This window comes from Athene noctua, chromosome 3 (assembly GCF_965140245.1).
Source record: "Athene noctua chromosome 3, bAthNoc1.hap1.1, whole genome shotgun sequence".
In the NCBI taxonomy this organism is placed as follows: Eukaryota; Metazoa; Chordata; class Aves; order Strigiformes; family Strigidae; genus Athene; species Athene noctua.
The window spans coordinates 23,537,155-23,559,399 of NC_134039.1; the positions used below are offsets into that span (position 1 = coordinate 23,537,155).

General features: G+C 36.6%; 1 protein-coding gene across 6 annotated transcripts in view; it reads left to right on the forward strand.

Moving 5' to 3' along the window:
• Positions 1 to 22,245, forward strand: part of SOX5 (SRY-box transcription factor 5) — a 295,645-nt gene that overhangs the window by 14,771 nt on the left and 258,629 nt on the right. The gene's annotated exons all lie outside the window — the stretch shown is intronic.

A 22,245-nucleotide genomic window follows, 5' to 3' on the forward strand; every position in this document is an offset into this window, starting at 1 on the left:
AGGCAGGAGGAAAGGATGAATGCATATGTAGGAAAAGGCATGATTTTCATAAAGGAATGAAAAAATTGTCTGTGAAAATTACATGTGAGTCAGCTAGTACAAAAAACTTCTGTGTCCTTTCCGAATTTTGGGGAAATTAAATGTTTTAAACAGTTTGGCTCATGCATCTAATCTATTATGAAATGTACCACTTCTCCAGGGGTCTGTGGGGAGAAAATCAGAGCTTGTTTCTCTCTCTCCTTACTTTTATCTGTATGAAATATCAAAGTGAGTGCCTGAAATAAATTGATCTACATTTTTAGAGCCGTTTATCAGGCAGAGTTCAGTAAAGCAATACATGTGCATTGTAATTGTGAACTGTTGTGCAGATGACTTGTTTTTCCTTTGAGATGAAAATAACCCTGTTGAATAGGAAGGTATATGTAGCACCGAGGGTGGGTCTTGGGCTTTTTAATTTTTAAAAACACTTTGGGAGAGTAATAGGTAAAAGATGCTTCTCATGAGGCACCAAGTACCTTGTGTCAGTCTGGTTTTCAGCAAATGAGTGTGATGCTCTTATTGGTAGTCTTAGTCTGTCCTTGTCCTCTTTTCTAAGTCCAGAGAGCAGTGTTTGCCCTCACCTCCAAAGGTTTTATTTCTGGCTAGTAGGAACATTATGGGAAGTTTGTTCTTCCACTGTCTTTGCAGTATCATTGTGTGAATAAGCAGAGGCTATGCTTGCCATTCAGCTTCCTTGCACAAAGCCCCACGTTCATGCATGATCATACGGCTCTGTCCAGCTCCTACTGAAAACAGTTGTAAGACTCTCATTGACTTAACTTGGATGTTGGATTGGGACCATTAAACGGGAAGGAAATAAAGTGGAAGTGTTATTAATGATTCCTATTGATGGTTTTCCTGGCACAAAGTACTGCAGATAATTGTTTTTAGATGAAATACAGTTGCATCTAAGTATTACATTTATTAGCTTTTTAAAGGAGGAATAACCAAACTGGACATATGGGGTGTTTGAAGTGTGATTGTGTGAGACTAAGATAATTTCAGGAGAATAGCTTAAGTCGCAGGATATGTGTGATGCCCTTTGTGTACAAGATGTGGGACTGTGGAATTTATTTTGCATGTACTGGTTTTCACTGAGAATCCAGAATGCAAATATATAATCATATTTTGAATATATAAGGAGTACAGCCTTGCTGCTGTAGACTTCAGGACCCATTAATCAGCCCTGATAGTGATGTGATCTCTGAAAATACTTCAGTTAAGTAGGTTTAATCCTTATTAACAGTAAGTCGCATGAAACCGTTTTGAGTAAAGTCTGAGAAGGAATATGGTAGATTGAACATGCAAATAAAGGCCAAACCTGTTAGGCTCTGAGGGGGCTCTGTCTCCTTTGATGTTCTGTAGGTTTTGGACTTGCTACAAGATCAGGACACTAATGAATTTTCACTTTCATATTTCCACTGTAATTGATAATGTCATTTCCACATTAAAATGGGAGGTTGCTTGTGTTTTGGTATAATTTAGGTGTTGCCCCAGCCCTCCCAGTGATTTGGTTAGAACCTGTGGTATAGGCATGTACTAATCAGTCCATTATTCATAAGCCTTATTCTGGAGTGTTCAGGTTAAATGACGTAGGTAATTTGTCTGTGTTTTGGAATGTTTCCTGTTAACTTCAGTGTGACTTAGCTGTGGATGTCTGATCCAGAGCCTTTAAGAACAAGGAGACAGGAGAGGGCACTGCCTGATTCTCTGCTTTCTTCTTATTCATCAGGAGCGTGGAGGGAAGGAATGAAGTGGCAGAGCTTTTGTTGCTACTGTTTTTTGGGAAATGTGTTCAAAGAACTATTTTGGAAGATACGGTGAAGTTGTTCCTACTATTTGTACTGCATTGTCAAAACATTGTGCTCTTGTATGAGGTAATAGCTGCAGTTTGTGGCGACATTATGAAAACATTGGTTTGTTATGATGATTGCAGAAAAAATCCCAGATACATGGTAACGTATTTGTAATATTTTATTGAAGTGAAACATGGAAAATACAGCATAGCTTGGAGTCCCCTTGGACTGATTTCATGTTTCAGGAATGAAGAAGCAATTGTTCAAAACTTAAATGGATGTACATAACATCAATTAAATAATAGATTTTTGGCCCATTTTAATAGTTTAGGTTTTGGGTTTTCTTTAGTATCACTATTATGTATTACATTTCTTTGGTAGTAGGATGTATTTTACATTGCTAATAATACAAATTAGAATGTTGGGGGTGTTTTTTAATACTGTGAACTAGAGGCAGTATTAACTAGAAGATAACATTACTGCTGGACACTGCTGTAGAATAAGGAGTGGGACATAAGTAAGACCTTATAGGTTATATAGTGAAGTTTTTGAAGGCTATCTATCTAAATAGGCAAGAAGACCACAGACTCTTTCTGTTTACCTCAAGATTAGATGCTGAGAGGAAAGAGATTCATACTGCTCCTTTACACACTTCAGCTGGACATGCTAAGCTTCTGGGTTTCCCAGCTATGCTGTAAGGGGTTTGAAATTAATTTTTGAACTTTCGATTGTCTCTTTGTTTCCACAACCTATTTTTATTTATTTCTTAATTCCTTTTTAGTTAATGGGCATACTAAATCTGAAAGCTTGGATCATGGCTTTTTGGTTTTGGTTTTTTTTTTTTTGCTAGCTTATTGAGGGAGTAGAATTAAAGCAGCATGGGGGTTTTTTTGTTTTTTGTTTTTTTTTAGTTTATTAAGAGAATAGAATTAAAGCAACACAATATGGCTTGATGTTCCAAAGCTCTAGGTGTATAGAACTGCTTGTTATCCTATTTGGACAGTTTTGTACGCCTGCTAACTATGTGGGTCCTTCAGTTAAAAAACTCTGGTTCATCTGCATTCGGTGTCTTCCATTGTGTTCAGATAATCAAACCAGAACCTCTGTATGTTTAGTAGGAGTCAGTTGTAAGGGAGCACCTGTGATAAATGTTATCAGATTGCGTGAGAAACGAGTCACGAAAGAGGTATATTAGAACAGTATGTCACTATACTAGCAAACCAGAACTGTTCGCTTCATTCTCTTTTTTTTTCCTGTGACTGTTTTCATCTTTTTATCATAAGTTGCAAAAGACTAATGTATTTATCTTTAGAGAGCTGAAACTTCTGCAATATATTTATTAATGCCTGTTGTTATGACATGTCTCTTAAAAAGCAGAGCAGGATCTACAGCAGAGATGTAACGAATGACCACAGTCAATTACTGTGATGAACAATTGGTTTCCAGTTTTTGGAAGTATACCCTTCATAATTATTCATTTGGCAGAACTATCCTGTTCTTCTTTATATCAGTTGTGTACAGAAAGATAGAGGCATGATACATGTTATTACTCATATAGCTGTGTCAATAGTGATATAAGCTATATAGATGTGACAAATGGACTAGAATAAATAATGGCAAAGAACTGAACTAAAATATTTTGCTTTGGGTAAATACTGGCTCTTTTTGGTGTGTTAAAAAAGACTAGAAGAAAAACATAATCACAGAACAATCAAAAAAATCTCTAAATATGTTTAAAGCCAGTGGAGTACTTTTTCTGTGTGACTCCTTTTCTGCTTTATATGATGATTCATCCAAATCAGCAATACATTTATTCTGTGCAAGGAGCTATTTAGGGTCATACTCTGTTTGTACAGGGATGTCCTTTTATAATGCAATAAGTAGTACCAGAGTAGCAACAATCAGAACAGTTAGACTCACAAGGTATGGGTTTATAGAAAATCACCACAGATCAATTAATAATAGTAATTTATTATCCTGATATTGTAAAGCTCAAAATGGAGTGCCCAGAGTTGCTGTTGGAATTGGTGGCAGCTGGAAATGCTGAGAACTTTCCAGTGTTAGGCATCCTCCTCACACAATTCAGAAGGTGCTAAAGTCAAAAGGAGCATTTCACTCTTTGAGGTGATACAGCTTCACTATGAAATGTTTGTCTGCAGAACATCCATGGTCTTGTGGTGATATGAAAAAGGGAATGGAAGAAGGAATGGCAAGGGAGGGAAAACTACTTACCTCAGTAAATTTGTATGAGATACACACCTCACCACCTTCTGTTCTATTTTTTGTGTTGTAAATGGTTGGTGGCATGATATTAGGCACTTGGTTCATGTTCTTGGATTTTTTTTTTTATTTTTTAAGTGGTGAAAGTGTGTCATTTGGAACTGCTTCATTTTGTTCTGTAACCAGGGTGAACAGGAGAATTTGTTTGGTAATTTGTAGGTAGGAGAAGGGTGCAGCTGGAGACATACGGGAGTGGCAAAAAGGAAGAAAAAAATGGGAAACAAAGGTTGTTTTAGTCTTTTCTAAGGTGTATGGCTATATGGGTTCTGGGACTCATCATCCAGTGGAAAAAAGTGAGAGATAGACCAAGTGAGGTTATCCTGTTTATTTGACTAGGCCTTCCCTTGACTCAGTATGCTATAATCATCTTTATGCTGGTTGTCTTTCAAAGTATAATTAGCCTGGAAGTGAATCTGGGTGGTGGGTGGTATGGACAAGTATTTCTTCAGAAAAAAAATAAATACAAAAGAAATGGTCTGCTGAAGAAATAAGTCTTGTGTAGCTTTCCAGTTTCTTGATTAGGACAGTGTATATGTAACTCCAGAAGCTGAAGATGTTCTGAGTCGAAGTCCAGAGAGAGTTCACTAGAAGCAGACTAATTGGAACATGCCCCAGTTTATTACATTGATGATGACACTTTGTACTTCTATTGTGCCCTCTGTGCTAAAATCTCAAGGTGCTTTACAAATATTAAGGGATACCTTACAATGCTACTGACAAATAAGTATTATTAGTGTCCCCTTTCTTTTACAGGCCTGGGGAATTGAAGTACTGAAAAGTACAACACCTCAGTTGTGCAGCACTTTTTCCTGGAGACAAGAACTAAGGTTAAGTCACCCCATTGCAGACAGATTTGAATATAGCAAGAAGCAAACTTAGTACCTGCATCCTCCTGAGTGTTTACAGCTCTCAGCCACATTCAGATTTGTTTTGGTAGACAAACTTGCAACCTTAGAGAGACAGGAGGCAAAGTTGTAATTAATTCTTCCTTAATTGGCATAGCACTAAGTAATTCTGCTTAATCCGTTCCTTGCTGTGAGGATGAAGTAAGGCTAAACATTTGAATTGTGGAGAGGACAAGGGGAAGAAGGGGAGTAGGTAGTGAAAAATGGACAGACACGCTGTTGTAGGCACACATTAATACCTACATAAATAAGACAACTTTCTTATTTTTCCTTCAGAATGCCTCTTGATTTAATTAGGTGAAATGCAAAGAAATAGACAATTGACTTTGGAAAAATTCACTAAATTTTCCCTATCGCGTCTTGTCTTTCATTCAGTCCATAAGAGGCTCTGGAGTGTGAAATGTGAAGACACCAAATTGGAATTAATTTTGCTTTTTCATTTAACAGATTGTGTTACATTAACACCACACTATTGCCAAGCAGCAAACCTTTCCTTTCCTCAGATGTTAGCTACTAATACAGCCTAAAGACTGCTGAAAGAATGGTTATACTGAAATGCTTTATTTAAGTTTATCCTCCCTTGTGGCTCAAGTGGGCCCTGATTCTGCTAAGATATATTCACATGAGCAGTCTCACGGAGTTTGCTTTTATTGCTTCCTGGCAAGTAAGCTGGATTCTATTCCATGTAACATTGCCCAAGTTAGAATTTCAAAGCTCGCTCAATCCTCAGAGAGACCTTTGCAAGACTCTGTTCTCCTGTATCTACACAGGCAGTGAACACACTGAGGACACAATTGAATTAATCATTACTACTCATGTACAGAAAATCTCGATTCTATTTAAGAGATGACAGCTTTGATATCATACTGTTCATTACCAGCCAAGGAATTGTTACTGCTTATGTAAACGGATTAATAAATTGTTTACTGATTATAAGTCTTACTTTCAATATTAAGCATGCATTGAGAGTCTTTGTGTCATTCTGCTGAAAAGAACTAGCTATAAATGACATCACAGGATTTATTTACTTTTCCTATAATATGTTTTGTTTGCACTTCTGAGTGCATCTTTTATTTTTCAGTCCTGCAAGTTTAGCCCAGGATCTGACAGTCAGGCTGAGGTCTGTCATGCTCTTGGATGGTGACCAGCATTCAAATTCTGCAGGTTAAATTATTTTCTGAAGATGCCTGCTGCTCTGAAAAATGTTTATTTTGTGCCTCTCGTGGTCAAGATAGATCCTGAAAGTAAGTTATGCAGATCCCAGGGAGGTTAAATCTGATTCTGCAATTAGTACATTATTCTATGGTATGCGACTAGAATGAAATGCTGTTCAGTGGCCTGTGGAGTAATTGGTTCTGCAGGATTTAAGGAAGTAGAAGTAAAGAGGCCTCAAATTAGAAAATGAAACAAACAAAAAAGTACACTCCATGCATCCAGCACTCAGGACTGTTTAGTGAGAAGGTATCATTTGAGATTACCCCCGTCTAGAACAGAACTGCCCCTTAATAGTTTGGATCCCTTTGTTTTTTTTTGCTGAAGATGGCAGTATTTAAAGCTCAAGCTTCCTCAAGAGCAGTGGCCCATTCATTGGCACCATCTCACCAAAGAAAATACAAGTCTATTCCTTTCTTTTTTAGCAGAATTGTATCTCATCTCTCTCTAAGAGACTATTCCATTTCAAGCTTCCTGCCCTTTGAACTAGAATTTTCATATACATTATTTAAAAGATACTGTGCTACAATTGTAAGCCTAAATTATATGAATTTGAGAGAACATGAGCAAAGCTGTCTTCGAGGGATGCTTCTTTCAGCTGTGGTGCTGTTGCTGTTTTCCTTCTTTACAACTGTAATCCTGTTGCATTTGGAATCATCAAGTGTGGAGTCACTGCCGATGGACCTGGGTCATAAACCCCATGAGCAGTCAGTCCTCTTTAATGTGAACAAAACTCTTTTACTCTGTGTGCATATGTTAAAGATGACATGGTTGTACATATGTAGAATTATCCTGCATTTCATCTATTACAAAAATAGGGAAATATATTACAGTGCTTCTGGGGCTGCCATTCTCAAATGTAAAAGGCTTCAGCTGCTGCTGTGTTACACCTACAACCTATGGTGGTGGCATCTTTACCTGTCTTTTTTTTTTTTTTACCCTTAAACCATTCTTAAAGAAAAATACATTCACGTGTTTAGTAATCATACAGCCTTTTTCAAGGATACTACATTTCTAAAAATTTTCGCTACCTGCCTATGTCTTCCCACTAATGTTAATTCATTTCCTTAAACTATGGTGTGCATGACAGTACACAGTTATTACACAATTGCTAGACTTGCAGTTTATGGATGTCATGATTGGGTTTCCTGGTTGGTGAATTAGGTTTTTAAAATGCAGTTTGTCAGGTATGTTTGATCCTGCTGAAGATGCAAGGCTCATGACATCCATTCAGTAAAGCTGACTGGCAGCTATCCATGTTCAACAGTTAAAGTAGGAACTGTAAGAATGTTAGATGTCATACATTGGTCATAGTATTGCCCAAAATTCTGAGGTGTATCATGCCCAGCAATTCTGGAAAACATAGGTCAGAATTTTTATATCAAGACTCAACTGCATTTTGACAAGCAGTCTCTTGTACAAAAAGGTCCTCCTGTGTTTCTGCGATGCAGACGTGAGGGTAGCTAACACTAATCTGCTTTACTTGCAGCTATCGCTTCCTGAGTTTTTTTTCCGCAAACAAAGCTCAGAAAGATCTTCTAAGATTTTTACTGTTAAATTGTAAGCATTCACTTCAAGTAGAAGAAAATCATAAAACTGCAAAAGGGAAAATTAAATTTCTGTACATCAACTTGAGGTCGGCAGTACAAAACAATGTGTGCTTTATTAAGCGCAGTTGAATGGCTCTAAATTAATTGTAACTGCTACTATATGTGGGAAGGTATAGAATGTAAAATGTAACATTAATAATGAATGCTTTCCTGTTAGTGGATAAATAATTTTTAAATTGCCTGGAAAATGGAGTTGCTGGACAGGATACACTTAGCGAGGCTGCTGCCTGCCATGTAACTTTGCTGGTTTTAATAATGGCTGATTGCACAGGTGGCAATAACAACAATGGTAGATTTTCTGAGAAATGCATTATTTTCACAGTGCCGCTGATGGAAGAAACGCTTAGTAGCAGCTGATAATTAATGATCAATTTGGAGATTATCACAAACAATTTACAAAGGTTGACTTTTCCTTTAGAAGTCCCTCTGGATGAACTGGATGGTAAATTACCTGCCTAAGGCTTTTACTTTACTTGTGCTAATAAGATGAAAATGAATGTGTTTGAAGAGCTCTGAACTGAACTTTTCAGACTGTCTGATAATCCATACAACTCTTCTTTAAACATCTTAAGTGAGTGAGCAAATAGAGACTATAATAAAATTGAAAACCATCATACGGGTGCATGTTACCACCCAGTTTAAGTAATGGGGCATGACAAATAAGAGGCACTGCTGTAGAGTTCATAGTTTCATTTTATGGCATACATTAAATATTTGATCATCAGCCAGCAGATAGAAACATTTGGGCTAAGAGTATTATTTGCAAATAGAAGGGTAAGATTTAGACTGTCATAGTCTAAGCACGGGATGGAGAATTTATATATCTTAATCCATGCTTCAGTATTGTCTCTTTACGTTGTGGTATGCTGACCTCTTAAAATCCTCTTCTGTATTTCCCTAGTCTGTAAAAAGGAGTTAGTAAGGTGTATTTACTTCAGAGGGGATAATAATCCTTATTTACTTCACAGAAGGGATATGTGAAGAGTAATTAGTATTTGTAAGTATGAAAAGAGTAGTGCAAGCATAGAGAGCTCTCTAGTAAATTGTATAAAGAAAAGAAGTGGGATGAGGTTTGTAGGTCTGTAGGATGAGTTCCGTAGATGTTTAGAGACATAGATGGGCTCCTAGGCAGATTCTTAGAAGTGTATAAGTATCTTAATAATGGAAGGATATTTGAAGTTCTCTTACAGCACAACAAACTCCATGGTTTTGGCACTTTAATATCTTTATAACTGGCTTGTGCTTTGTATCCATGACATGGAGTGGGGAAGAAATAGAGGGAAAGGGGGATAGGGATGTAAAGACCTGGTAACAGCTGCACTTTCTGATCTTCCCCCTCTAAAGCAAGGATGGAGACGAGGGTGAGGAGAGAGTACGAGAGAAAGGAAAACACCTTTGTACATCTGATGAGCTGTTTTACAAAGGGGGCTTTGCAGACTCTTAAAATCCCAGCATACAGCTGTAGGCTTGGTCCGTGTTGCAAGTATGTTAGTGGAACCAGAAGTATGCTGTTGGTCAAAAGTTTCCCCCTAGCATTAGTTTTGTATTTTGAGACTTCATTTTATGGTTGACATTTTTAAAGCTTAAAATATAATACACCTGTGTGAACTATTTAAAAAAGAGGAAAAACTAAACAGAAGGATCTTTTCTTTGTGAATGAAGGGATGGGTGGCTAGACACAAGTTATAGTAATACAGGAAATACACTTTCTAGGGAGTTGGGTCTTTTTAGTATGCCTTTATAAGTAGTTCTACAGGGCAGAGTTTGGAAAGGGGACTGGTTTTAGCTTTCCATTGTATTGATATTTGATGAATGCAGTATGCCTCAGTTTCACTGTACTGAGGAATTATCTTCACAGCTATTGCACAACAGAGGAGAGGGGAAATCAGAGCTTACGACTTGCTGTCTGAATTTGGCCCTGATGGGCTGTGAGAGGGTGGGTTAGAGCTCAGACTTTCACTTGAGTGCCAGTACTGGGCAGTTCTGTGAGTAAACAAGAACCAAACTGGCATCTGTAATGGTTCATCTGTGAAATGGGTGTTGCTATTGGTAATTTGTGATGAAGGTATGTGAGATTCCTTTCAAATAGTTTTTCTGAGCAAAAATGCTCAGTAATTTTAAATAACCATAGTGTTACCTGACAAGGGGTGAGTTTCCTTCTTGTGTGTGAAGGACAGAGAAGGGGATCCAGTGAAACTGGGCAGTGTAGTGAAAAGGATTCAGTGGCATACTCCTGATAAATACTGTGCTTTGGTTTAGATTGTCTTGGTTGGGTTTGTGTTTTGACTTTTATTTTCATTATCACTGCCCAGAAAAGAAAGATGAATAAATTTTTACATCAGTATAGTCAATAAGTTAAAAAAAAAAAAAATTCTTTGGATCTGTTGGCAGGACTATATGAAGAAACTTAGTTTTTCAGTTTCAAAATACAGTAGTTAAATAGAGTACTTTTGCCCTTGTTTATGTGTCAGTATGCACAAAACTATCAGGTAAATTAATGATACAAGCAAGTAATACAAATAGTGATCACCAATAAAATGTTTTCTTAAAAAAAGAATCAGAGCTTGCAGAGCTTTTTTATAAAGGTAGTTAAACATTCTTATCTCTTATGTAGAAATAGAAAAACTGGGAGCCAGAAAGATTCAGTAAATTATTTAGGGTTACACAGGAAGTTGCTGTCTTCTGAATTCTTAATATTGTGTCCTGGTTTCATAGTCCATAACTGAGGCAGAGAGGGTATTCAGCAGTAAACCACCTGGTTGTAGTTTCAGTGTTTGTACTTTGTGCAGTGTTCGGCAATTATCAATGCCAAAGGATGTTGCTGTACTCCAGAATTAAATTTCTGTGATGTATTTCAGTCAGTCAATGAGGTGTCATTCAAACAAACGTAGAGCTTGCCAGATGACTACTTACACAAATCGAAAGCTATTTATTAACTTTTTGAAATTAAAAATGGTGACAGTGGACCTTTCTTGTTGCCTCTTATATCCAGTTCAGTCTTGTAACCTTGAAAATATTGCTTATTGTCAGCCCGTGATACGGAGGTGCTTGTTAATGTCTGATACAAATGAACCCATGATTTTTCTGTGTCCTAGTTTAATGTGACTATAATTATTCCTAATCAATTACTTTGGTTGCAGTAGATAGCCCATAAAGTGACTGGGCATTCTCTTCCAATGGAGAAGTGTTTTTTCCAGTATCATCTTCAGATAAATCAAAAGCCTTTCTGGGAGATCTGCTGTCTGTTGCCCATGCACTGTCTTTTTATAGGGATTCATGCTTGAATTGTTCTTAGTGCCAAATCCATGTAGTTAGAAAAACAAAAAAGCAGTATGTGTGTGGGGAGTGTAGAATACGAAAAGAAGTTTGAAATAAGGAAGTTTGGTTGTTCACTTTTGTTTAACAGATAAGCATTTTAGAAAATTAGCACCTACACCTCTTATGCCTGAAGGAATCTGAAGGTCCTCTCTCCCTTCAGGGCCAGTGGTGCCCTTTGAATGCCTCGTTCTCCATGCAGTGGTCATTTTCCTCTTAATACTCTTGACATGCATTTTACATCTGAACATCTGGATTCAGATTTACTTATAATATAATTAGGTGTATATCCAGAGGGGAGAAGGATTTTGATGGAAGAAGTCTTTTCAATAAAATTATTATACCACTTGTTATGGCAATAGCAACCAGGTTTACTTTACTGTAATGTGTATTTATTTTTTTCAGACTATAGCTCTCATCTGAAGTTGGACCTCCATGACAATATGTGCCTTAGACTACTAAATTGTTTTAATACATCTCAGTAGAAACAGTTCATAGGCATGTTAATGGTGATTTTTTTTTCTAAGTATGTTTGAAGGCACTGTGTGGACAGTGTGATGTAGAAGAAGAGCCAAATGTTTATTTTAAGATGTGTTTGAGTGAATCTGTCTACATAAACGTACCAGTGCTGAGAAAGAGGGGCTCTGCACCTTTTAGATCACAAAGCCCTCTCAGTGGGGGATGGTTTTGGTAATGGAAAAAACAAAAAAGGTTTCAGTATGTGGTGGAGGAGGTAAAATAAACAGCAATGGATGATTACTTCTCTCCATCAAGGCTTCTTTATCCTTGCAAGCTCAGTCAGTGGTCAGTGTGTTAGACACCGTCTCCCTGTTTTATCCATCCCTTAACTGTGTTCTTTGACAGCATTAGTTTATACAGCTGTGTCTTTGTGGAGCTGGATGGGAATCACTGCTGAACAACAGACGTGAAGGTAGACAAAATACCTGTGGAAGGGTGAATGGCACATGTCCTCAGAGTTCCCCTGGAGGGAAGGATACTGGTTTGTTGTTTTTGTTTTTGTTTTTTTTTTTCTCCTCCTTTCCACTGCACCCCCCAACTTCTAAAGATGAATTTTCAAGTGGATGTCTTTTGGCAACAGTGTTTCAGTGCCTGCCACTTCAGCCTTTCTAAAGTAAAATTTGAGACTCCTTATGGCCCCTAAGGTATGTTGTCTGTTTAGAACAGTATATAATTTTCTTATTTGTGGATTTGTTTTTATTTCACATACCAATATGCGTTTATTTGTTCAAAGGTATTTTTGTGTTATATGACTAATAGATATATTTTTCTTAGCTAACAGCTTGAGCGGTATCTAGGGTTAATGTTTGTTAAGATGGGTAATTATGACCTGTTTATGATTGTTCTTTCTTTCTCTTGAAATTTGACAGGCATTTCTTGAATCAGATAAAGCAAAAAATCAGCTTTTAGGTAGTGGTGAGCTGAAGTCAATCCAGTTACCTACATACGCTGTTACAGCGATGAGAAAGCATGTTAGTATGTGCAAGCAACAGTTTAGGAAGTGTTCAGTAGTGCTTTAAACTTGAACTGAATGTTCAGAAATCGGAAAATTACGCGAGAGTGGCCAGTACAGATATTACTGTGAGTGAATGGACATGTGCTATGATGGGTGATTACACACCACACATTTATTAGTGTAGATTTTTAATTTTTATGGTTTTATGAATAAAAACTGTGAAAACAATACAACAAATGTTAACCTTTCACAAGACAACTGAAGAAGACTTCACAGTACAATATGAACAGTGAGTGATGCAGGAGCCCTCACATCGTACTGAAAGCCTTTTCTATTTTATCTCTCATGCAATCATCTGTTGTAATAGAGATGACATGACTCTGCAGAATCTGAAGGAGACAGGAGTGCAAAGCTGCCTAAACACGTGAAAAACGTCTTTTCTTTAGGAATGTCAGAATGTCTGAATAACTATTTTTATTTAAACAATTTTTGTTTTACTCTATTTGTATTTCAGAGTAATTTTCAGAGGCAACAATTTTCACTCGTTTCTGAAAGGCAACATCTGGGCTTTGGAACAATTTCTTTTCAGCTTTAAAAATTCTACCTCAAATTGCATAGACATCAATGTTCAAAATTTTTTGTGTTTTTTTTTTTTTTTACATAATAGAAAGGCAATAATGTATTTATCCCATGTAATTTTATTTTCAAATTCTGCTTGCTTTTTCTTTCTTGGGCTCTCCAGGATTATTTGTTCTTGGTCCAAGAATGCACCTGTCATGTCTAAACCCTCCAAAAGTGGGGGAGCACACATATTCATGTGAACAAAAAAATAATAAAAATTCTAGACAGCTGGAATTAACCTGTTGGAAAGAATATGTTTACATCTGTTAGAGACATTGCTCTGCCTGAGTATATTTTTTTTTTACACATATGCACACAGAAAAAATGTTTCACTGTACATGTAATTCTTAAAGGCACACACAAGTTCTCTGAGGACCCAATTCTACTTCCACTAAAGTTATTTAGAGGCCAAATATTTCAGCGATGCAAGCTCAAGCTATGAATGGATATGCATACATACTTCACTAGCCTGATCTGTTTTACCAGGAAGCATGTAGTACATACACTTGTCAGTGTATGTGCTTATGTATTCCTGTGTTTATTTGCATTTTTTTATAAAGTGATAGACATGATGATAATGCATATGCAAGTGATGATCAGAGCAAGAATTTCTATAATAATGGTACAATGATACTGTAAGTTCAGAGGCATAAACATTAGTGCATATATTGAAAATTATTTCATAAGTGCAATTATGTGTACATTTATTAGAAGCAAACATATATGCAATATAAATCTAGTATTCTGATTTTACCAATAGGGAAATTCAGAGTGAAGTGGGGAGAAACAGAGACTGTTTTTATTTCCTTGTTTCTGGCTTGTTTGTGACTATACACAAATTCTGGTAAGGGAATCTTGTTGTTGTTTGGAAAAAAAAAATTTCCATTTGTTGAGTTTGAAATGTAAGTAAGGAAAGAGAAGGAAAAGGAGAGGGGGCTTAAAGCTCAGTGGCTGTTTCTTTGGCACTCCCATTACTGAGCCATGACATGATGGAAGAGTGGGAAAAGCTGTGTCATATTTTACCAAGATCTCAATCAAAAGAATGGCTTCTTGTACTGAAATCTGGGTGTCTTTTGGGAGGGAATTCATATTAATAATGTTGATTCTACTGAAAGTAATTCATCATTTAGTAATGCTTGAAGAAAATTTTATGTCAGTTTCATTAGACAAAGAAAGAGTATGAGTGACCAAGAATAAGCTCCCTAAATTGCAAAAGTTTTAATATTAGCTAACTTTTTTCAGAATGAGCCCGTGCTTCATCATATTTCTTTGTGATATGTAAGTCATTCATAATTGTCATAATTTTAAAGCTTTTTCAACTCCTTGCCTTCATTTCACTCAATGTCAATGGAAATTAGGTATGCATGTCTGTGTGTGATGTATGGATTCCTTGTAGCATGCAGCACAGCTCTCCCACTCAGCGTCTGGAGACTGACTGACTTCTTTTATGTCATTTTCAAGTATTAGGTTGTACAGTGAAATTTCAAGGCCTGAAATCTCTAATTATTTGACTAGATTCCTCTTTGCAGTTCAGCAGGCAGACGAGTGATGATTACCTCATGTCATAGTGATTGCAATAATATTTTCAGCAGTGAGCAGTTACTAAAACTTTACATGAAAATAAAATCAAAAAGCTATTCTGCTATGACATGAGGAAAAATGTAAAATAATAATAAAAAGTTAAGAAGCAAGATGTATGGGAAGTTGAAGAGTTGGGGGAGGTACATTTCTAAAAGGTTGGGGCAGGGTGTAACGAAGCCAGAGTTAATTTGAGGATGCACTGGAAAATAAATGTGCTTGTGGATTTAATTCAGAATCATCCAAGCAGAGTCTTTTGCATGAAAGAAGCCAGTGATCAGGCTCAGTTTACTTGAAACATCAACAATGACTGCATCCTGCTGTTTCAAAGTTTGTGCTGATAGATGCTCATCTCTTTGACACTGCACCATTACAATTGTATGTTGCCTGTAGCGTTAACAACATTTTCACTATTTTCCTCTTCTAGTTTTGAGCAGTTCTCAAAAAATCCAGGTTTTGAAGTTTGATTTTTTTTTTTTTAAAATTTTTTTTTTTAGAAGCATGCTTTTCAGCGGAAGTAAAACCTGATCCTATAGTTTCTGGTTTGTAAACGTGCTGTTAGATTTTTGGCTCCTTTAGCTGACATACTGACTAGTGGGAAAAAAAAAAAAGGCTTATGAAGTTGATAGGTACCAAACAAAAACAGGATACAGGTTCTCATGCTAAAGCTGATCTTGAATGTGTGTCTCTGGGTAAATCACTGAACATTCCTGCTTAACACCTGCTAGTTGCTGAACAAAACAGGAACAATAATGCAAAGACATGTAGGAGATCTACAGAAGAATTGGCTGATAGTCTTTGGAGTAATAGAATATAGTATATTGACAGAATTTCCTTCATCACCTTAAAAATTCTGTTTTGGTTGAAGGTTGGTTTGTTTCAGACTAGAGTATTTCACTAAACAATTTAGGCATGCACAAAGAGTCTTTCTCAGTTACCTGCTTCAAAAGGTCAATGAAAATCTTTGCATAATGCACGTTGGGACCATTCAGTATGAACTTCTGGTCACAATGTATTTTTCCTAGACTTGATTTTTACACTGTTTTTTCATGCATGGATTCCTTCTAAATGCAAGAAAATTGAGATGAGAAGTTTTAGTTGAGAGCATAGAGTTTACAGCAAGTATTTTTTTCATTTTTCTAATAAAAAAATAAAAACTTTATCAAATTTTTAAGTTTTTTGAACTATATTTGTAACAACTTTCTTATTTGTGGGTTTCAAAACTTGTCAAAATTAAACCATTTACCACTGGGATTTTGAACAGTACCTTTTCTCAAAAAACCCACAATATGTGGAATACCGTTTTCAGCCAAGCTGCTGGTACTTTACTACATTTTAAAATGCAAACTTTAAAGTAGGTAGAGAATAGCATATTCCTTGCCCGTTTTATATTCGGAGTCTTCTAAACTGGTGGACTAAAGAAAATTGTTAAAGTTACCCCATACACAGAGGAAATGTGTCAAGTAAAAGGGAAAAAGTGAGTTGGGTGAAATGGAAATTACTTGGTAGCCTTAACCACAGGTTTACTTGTGACAGCTATAGTAATAGACAACTGCACAGAAACATTACACAGGTTGAGCCATGAAGATCTTGTTTTGTATTAACAGAAGTGACTTGTTCACCAAAACCCTTTTCAAATAACTCAACTTACTTGTAACATATGTGCATTTTAAAAGATGGCTGATTGATACGGTCTTAGAAAGTAATAATTAACAGATTATTCTGTCTTGGTGTGAGTGACAGATGAGAGCATGTTTCGTGCACATTTTTTTATTGATTAGCAGATTAGAGATGTTTGCTTCTTTTTTCTTTTCTTCTTTTTTTTTTTAATTGTAAAATTAATTCAGTAAAGAATTCTAAACCAGGCTGTAAATGACTCAAAGATATTGCCAAGTGAAGTCTGTTTTTAGTGGTATGTGTAGAAACAAGTTGGGTTTGCAGTTCCCAGTGGGACAGAGTGTAGGAGTCTGCCACCCTTACTCATGTTGAGTAATACTTATTACACAAGTAATCCTGTCAAAACGAGCAGAGTTGGATTTTTTTAAAGGTACTAGTTATTCAGTGTGCATAAATAATGAGTGAATTTGGGGCCAGAATGGAATGGAGACAGTCATTAGTATTAACTTGGACCTTTTGCTTAGGCTGTCTATAGATCATAGCTTCAGTAAACCTGGGAATATGAACAGTTTTATTAGTTCTAAATGTGTTCAGAGATGAGGCAGATGTATTGCTGACATTTTGGATGTTTGTGTTTGTGCATCTATATTTGTGTGTGTGTGTGTGTATGCTTACACATTAGCTATATGTAATACTGCTGCTGTCTGTAATCATAAGTATTTCCTCTGGAAACGTGGACTCTGTGGATTTCCAACATGTACTTTAATTAGAGGCAGGTATCCCTGCAGATCAGGGGAGTCAGTTTGAATCCCATTGAATTTCCTGTGACTGGTTTAGCATATAGCATTTGGTTTGGAATCAGGCCATGTTAGCGAGTATGTTCCTGGTGCTGTTGGTAGCTGGAGTGACCCTCCACACTGCTGCTGGAGGATCAGATCTGCTTGTCTTGTCCTTGTGCATCTCTTCAGAATGCAGCCCCGTGCCTGTCTCCGATGCACAAGGCTGAGTGATTTAAACCGTACCCATGAGAAAGACTTAGTTTATAGCTGCCAGAGAAACTCGAGGTGAACATTTTCATGCCGATTCAGAAACTGGCTATGCGACTCCAGTCAGGCGCTGTCACGCCTAGTTATGGTGAGAAAACAACAATGCCTCTCTTGATAAGGGGAAAAAAAAAGAAAGTCTTGCACAGTCAAAATTTTGACATACAATTTAAATCATCTTTCTACATCCTGTGGACTTGGAGCTGTCAAAAAGGCAAAGCCTGTGTTTGAATAGAAAAGCTTTTTATTTCTTTAAAAAGTGTACCAACTATAATTATCCATAACTATGCAGGCCTGTTTTAATGCTGTTTTATAATTACAGGTCTTAATGCTAGATTATACAAAGTCATTTATAAATAGTCAGAACACAGAGGGACTTTGGAAGTTTTTAACCTGTAGATTGCTGTGGGTTGTGGCAGCTGATGGGATTTTGCCTGTATATATATGGGGCGAGCTGTGTAATGATTGATGAATCCCTTAATTAACTCCCAACAAGTTAAGATTTATGGCCTCATATCTTTTTCTCCTGACACATCTGTGTTTGTCACTTTTGAAGACATGGATAAACCATTTCTCCAAGAGCTTTTGTGGGTATCTGAAATGCTTCTGAGGTATTTTGCTTAATGTAACAAGATCAGAGTTTTATGACATAAAATTTATGAAATGTTATGGCATGAGCAATCAGATGGAGATGGATGCTGGTTGTGTGCTAGAGGGCACTATCTCCTTGAATAATGGATACCATTTTAGATTTACTTTGCGTATACAATCATGTATGAAATGAACCAGAATCAATGAACAAATGGTAGTGGGAACACTTAAATGAGGTTCTGTTAAAAATAATACCTTTTTTTTTAAAAAGAGCGCTGTGGAAATATCACTTTTGTGAGGCACTGAACTCAAGGAGGAAAAAACCCCAACGAACAAAATAATGTTATTTGGTACCCTGAAATTATTTGGATGGAACTAATATTTGTTGATGACATGAGAAAACAATTCATGTGGATGCAGTGTAGCTCTTACTCTTCCCAGTGGGAAAATCTAGCGATGCTGAAGTCAGTCCAAAAACACTGAGATCAATAGACACAGGGTATCAGTTTAAGCCTACAAAGAGTCTGTTGTAAATTGAAGGGGAGTAAAGAAATACGTAGAGAAGCTATTGTAAGATGGATCACTTCAAATATTTGTGGGATGAGTGAGTTAAGAGTGAGATTTTAGTTCCCTGAAAAAAAACATTCTTGCTACCAGGAAAAGCGTTTATTTAATGAAAATTTAACAAAAGACATTTTTTTACTGCAATTTCTGCATATTAAGAAGCCTTTCCAAAAAAGAGAAAAAAGAGTCCCTTTACAAGAAACAAGGTCGTATTTGAGTTCCTCACCAGAACTAAATCTTCAATTCCATCCTAACCACTGATAAAAATCAAGTATGGGGATACATTTCATAACTCTGATGTGTCTCTGCAGTGGGCTGAGTACTGACTGTGTCCCACTGTGTCAGAATTTTGCAGATTTAGGTTGTCTTAAAAATGTCTATTATTTATATTCAGTAGAAATGATTAATGACATTTCAAAATGCAACTCTTCTTGCAAGTCTTAAGTTGCAGCAGATTTCATCTGCGGAGACACCCTTTGAGATTCAGAATCTGGTCCACTGTACTGCTACTTTCCTGAGAGTTTTATATCTTGGGGTTTTTGTTGGGTTTTTTTTTGTTTTTTTAATCCTATCCATAAATTGATGTTTCAGGAAATTGACGTTTCCCCTCTCATTGTAAACCTTCTTTCAGAGGTTAAACTGAAACCTTTCAGAGGTATAACTGAAAACCCTTGAGTTTAAACTAGTTAGAGGAAAAGATCTTCAAGTCATGTAAGTGGTAAACTGTCATGTTGTTATTGAGGGTAGTTCCAGGATATTTTCAGTCCTTCGTTAAGGTGGGATAATTCCAGTCCATCATTAGACCTATAGCTGTTTAAAAAAAGCTCAGTTTCAGGTAATGTTGTTTCTTAGAAATTAGCTGTTTCTCTTTCCTTATTGTTTATAATGGGAACTCCAGTTGCATCTTGGATACAGAATCTGTTAAGACCTAGTATTAGCTCAGCAGGAAAATGAAGATGTATGAAAAGATAATTCAAGGATACATGGTGTGGGAGCATTTCAAATTCAGAAGAGGAACCAACAGAGCTGTAGAAATAATGAAAGACCATCTGTGAATGAATTTACATTGTATGATGTTGTTTTCTGCTCATGAACCTATCAGAGGTGTGATCCTGTGCTGCTATAGGCTTTGGTAGTTATTGTCCTTTTGGAAGACTTTTCCATAAGTAGATATAGATTTATTTAGTTACTTAAATCTTCAATTTTCTTGTGGAAATTTCCTAGATGTTCATAAGGAGTAAGTAATTTCTGCAAAACTCCGATGTTTGTGGTTGATGTTAGAGGGGACAATGAGATTTCTGAAAGGCCGGATTATGCCTACTGGCTATGAACAGAACTACCTGAAAACAAATTGCAGTCATCACCTGAGCTGTGTGACCCTTATTTAGGGTTGTGAATCCATTTTGTTGAGTGTTGTAGTCACTTGGAAAAGTAATGCAGAGTAGATCCTTAACTTCACTGACTTAGACATTTTAGCACTTTGTTAGCCTTCTAGCATTGTGATGGGTATGTGTCTTTTAATTTAAACTGAATCTTTTAAGAGCTGCATGAGGAAGGAAAAAGTTTCATCTTCCCATTCTAGTATCACTGTAGATTGGCCTACGGTCCAACCCATAGATTTTTGTTTTAGATCGGAACTATAATAATCTCCTTTATTGCTAGTGCATGGAGGTGGTCAACTTTATAAATAAAGTTCCCCACAGAAAATGGTATTGCCTCTGTTGGGAACAGTGACAAGCAGAAGGTAGTGATGATTTGCAATGTGGCAGTGTGCTAACCGAACATAGTAGAGGAAACTGTATATTCATTTATAAAGTTAGTGGAAGAGCTTTATTTCAACATGATAGTCAAACTCTCCTTGTGAAGCAATGTCACAGAATCTGGGTTAACAGGAGTAGGAGTTTTAAACACAGTTAGGGTATATAGTATATATAATACAAATCAATATAAAGCAAGGCACCGTCTCTATATGTTGTTTGTCAAAATGAATTGTAGTGGAGATTTTTGTAGATCGTTTAAATATTTTCTGTGATCTTACCGAATAGAAGTGTCCTAAGTATAGAACATTACTGTGGAATAATTGACTAATGATTTTATATCCCTCTCTTTTTGTTTGCCAAAATTGAGACAACTGCTTTGTGCTGATTTTCAGAAAGCGAGATTTTGTAAAAAACACAAGCTTCTATTAAGGCAGCATTGAACTGAGTAACCAAAATGTTACACGCAAAATCGATAGAAAATGTGTATCTTGATGCAGTGCAATGCAGAATATGAATAATTCACATTAACTTCAGGAGGGAGTTGCATGGTGCCTGCAGAAGAAAAGCTTGGGATCTGTCATGTCAAATGTAGCTGTAAAATACTGAATTCAGTGGGCTACTAGAAAACTGCCAGTAAGAGTCTATCTGGTGATCTCTGTCTTCATACATATGCTTCACTGCAGACACGTAGGTGGGAAAGCCTAAAAGACAGAATTCAGGTAGGATGTATGAAGTGTTAGTCTGTTGGACTAAGTCAAACATTAATAGAAAATACAGATTGCTTCTCTATGTACAGGCAATAGGTGGTGTTCAGAACAAGCGATGTGCAGCTGAGTGTATGTTCTGTTAGGGATTTTTTTGTTGTTGTTTTTTAAAATATAATCTAACTTGGCTCAGGAGGCAAAGCTCAAAATGAGATCATTAGAAACAAAATAAGTCCTAACAAAGGGCTGTTTTAAGTCACTGTTTGTTTTCAGACCCAGTTGACTGCTGCTAAGAACCATTTCGTGCTCAATATGCCAAATCGTATGGACATGCTCCACCTCACAGCAGCCCCACACATGGTTCAAGAGGCTGCCGGGCTTTTGAAATGCAGTCCTTCAACTGTGAAGTGGAAAATCAAAATGGGGTAATTAGAATCAGAAATACTAGATTTTTGAGGAGGAGCAGTATTACTTCAGCCTGTCTTTTCAACTTGTACATACAATAGTCTTCAGTTTCCTTGTTCATAAGTTCCTATTTTCCATGAAATATTCCTCTTTTTTTATTCTTTTGACTATGCCTATAGATTTTCTTATTTGTCATTCCACTCTCTTACAGATGCCCCTGCTTAGCACAGTGGCCCGTTATGCCATCCATGCATACACCCTGATTTTCATGAACAATGTTGCTGTAATTAATCCCAGAAGTCTTCAGCATTTTAATACTTCACTGGACCCCTCTATTTTGAAGACCAAGCTGGAAGTGTTCTGGGATCAAACTGTCCTTTAAAATTTTCAGTAGTGTCTGGTTTGGATGAAAACTGGATTTTCCAATGACATAAGGATTCTTTCAGTCTTAGTTTCTAAAAGTTGAAGATACACATGGGCTATCAGGACAGTGTTATCAGGCAGTCTCAAAAATTCAGAATATGGGCCTGAATTTTTAGTCAAGATCTGTGTGTGATTTTTACAATATGTACTCTACTTAATTTCCTTGTGTATCCTTTTTTATATAGATACAGGTGTAAGCTACATTTACATGCGTGTTTTCCTGATCTGGCTATAGGTAGGAAGTATAGGGTATCTTGGTAGCAAATCTTCATTCACTTAGTGCAACTCTGAATTTGTGTTTTCAGAAA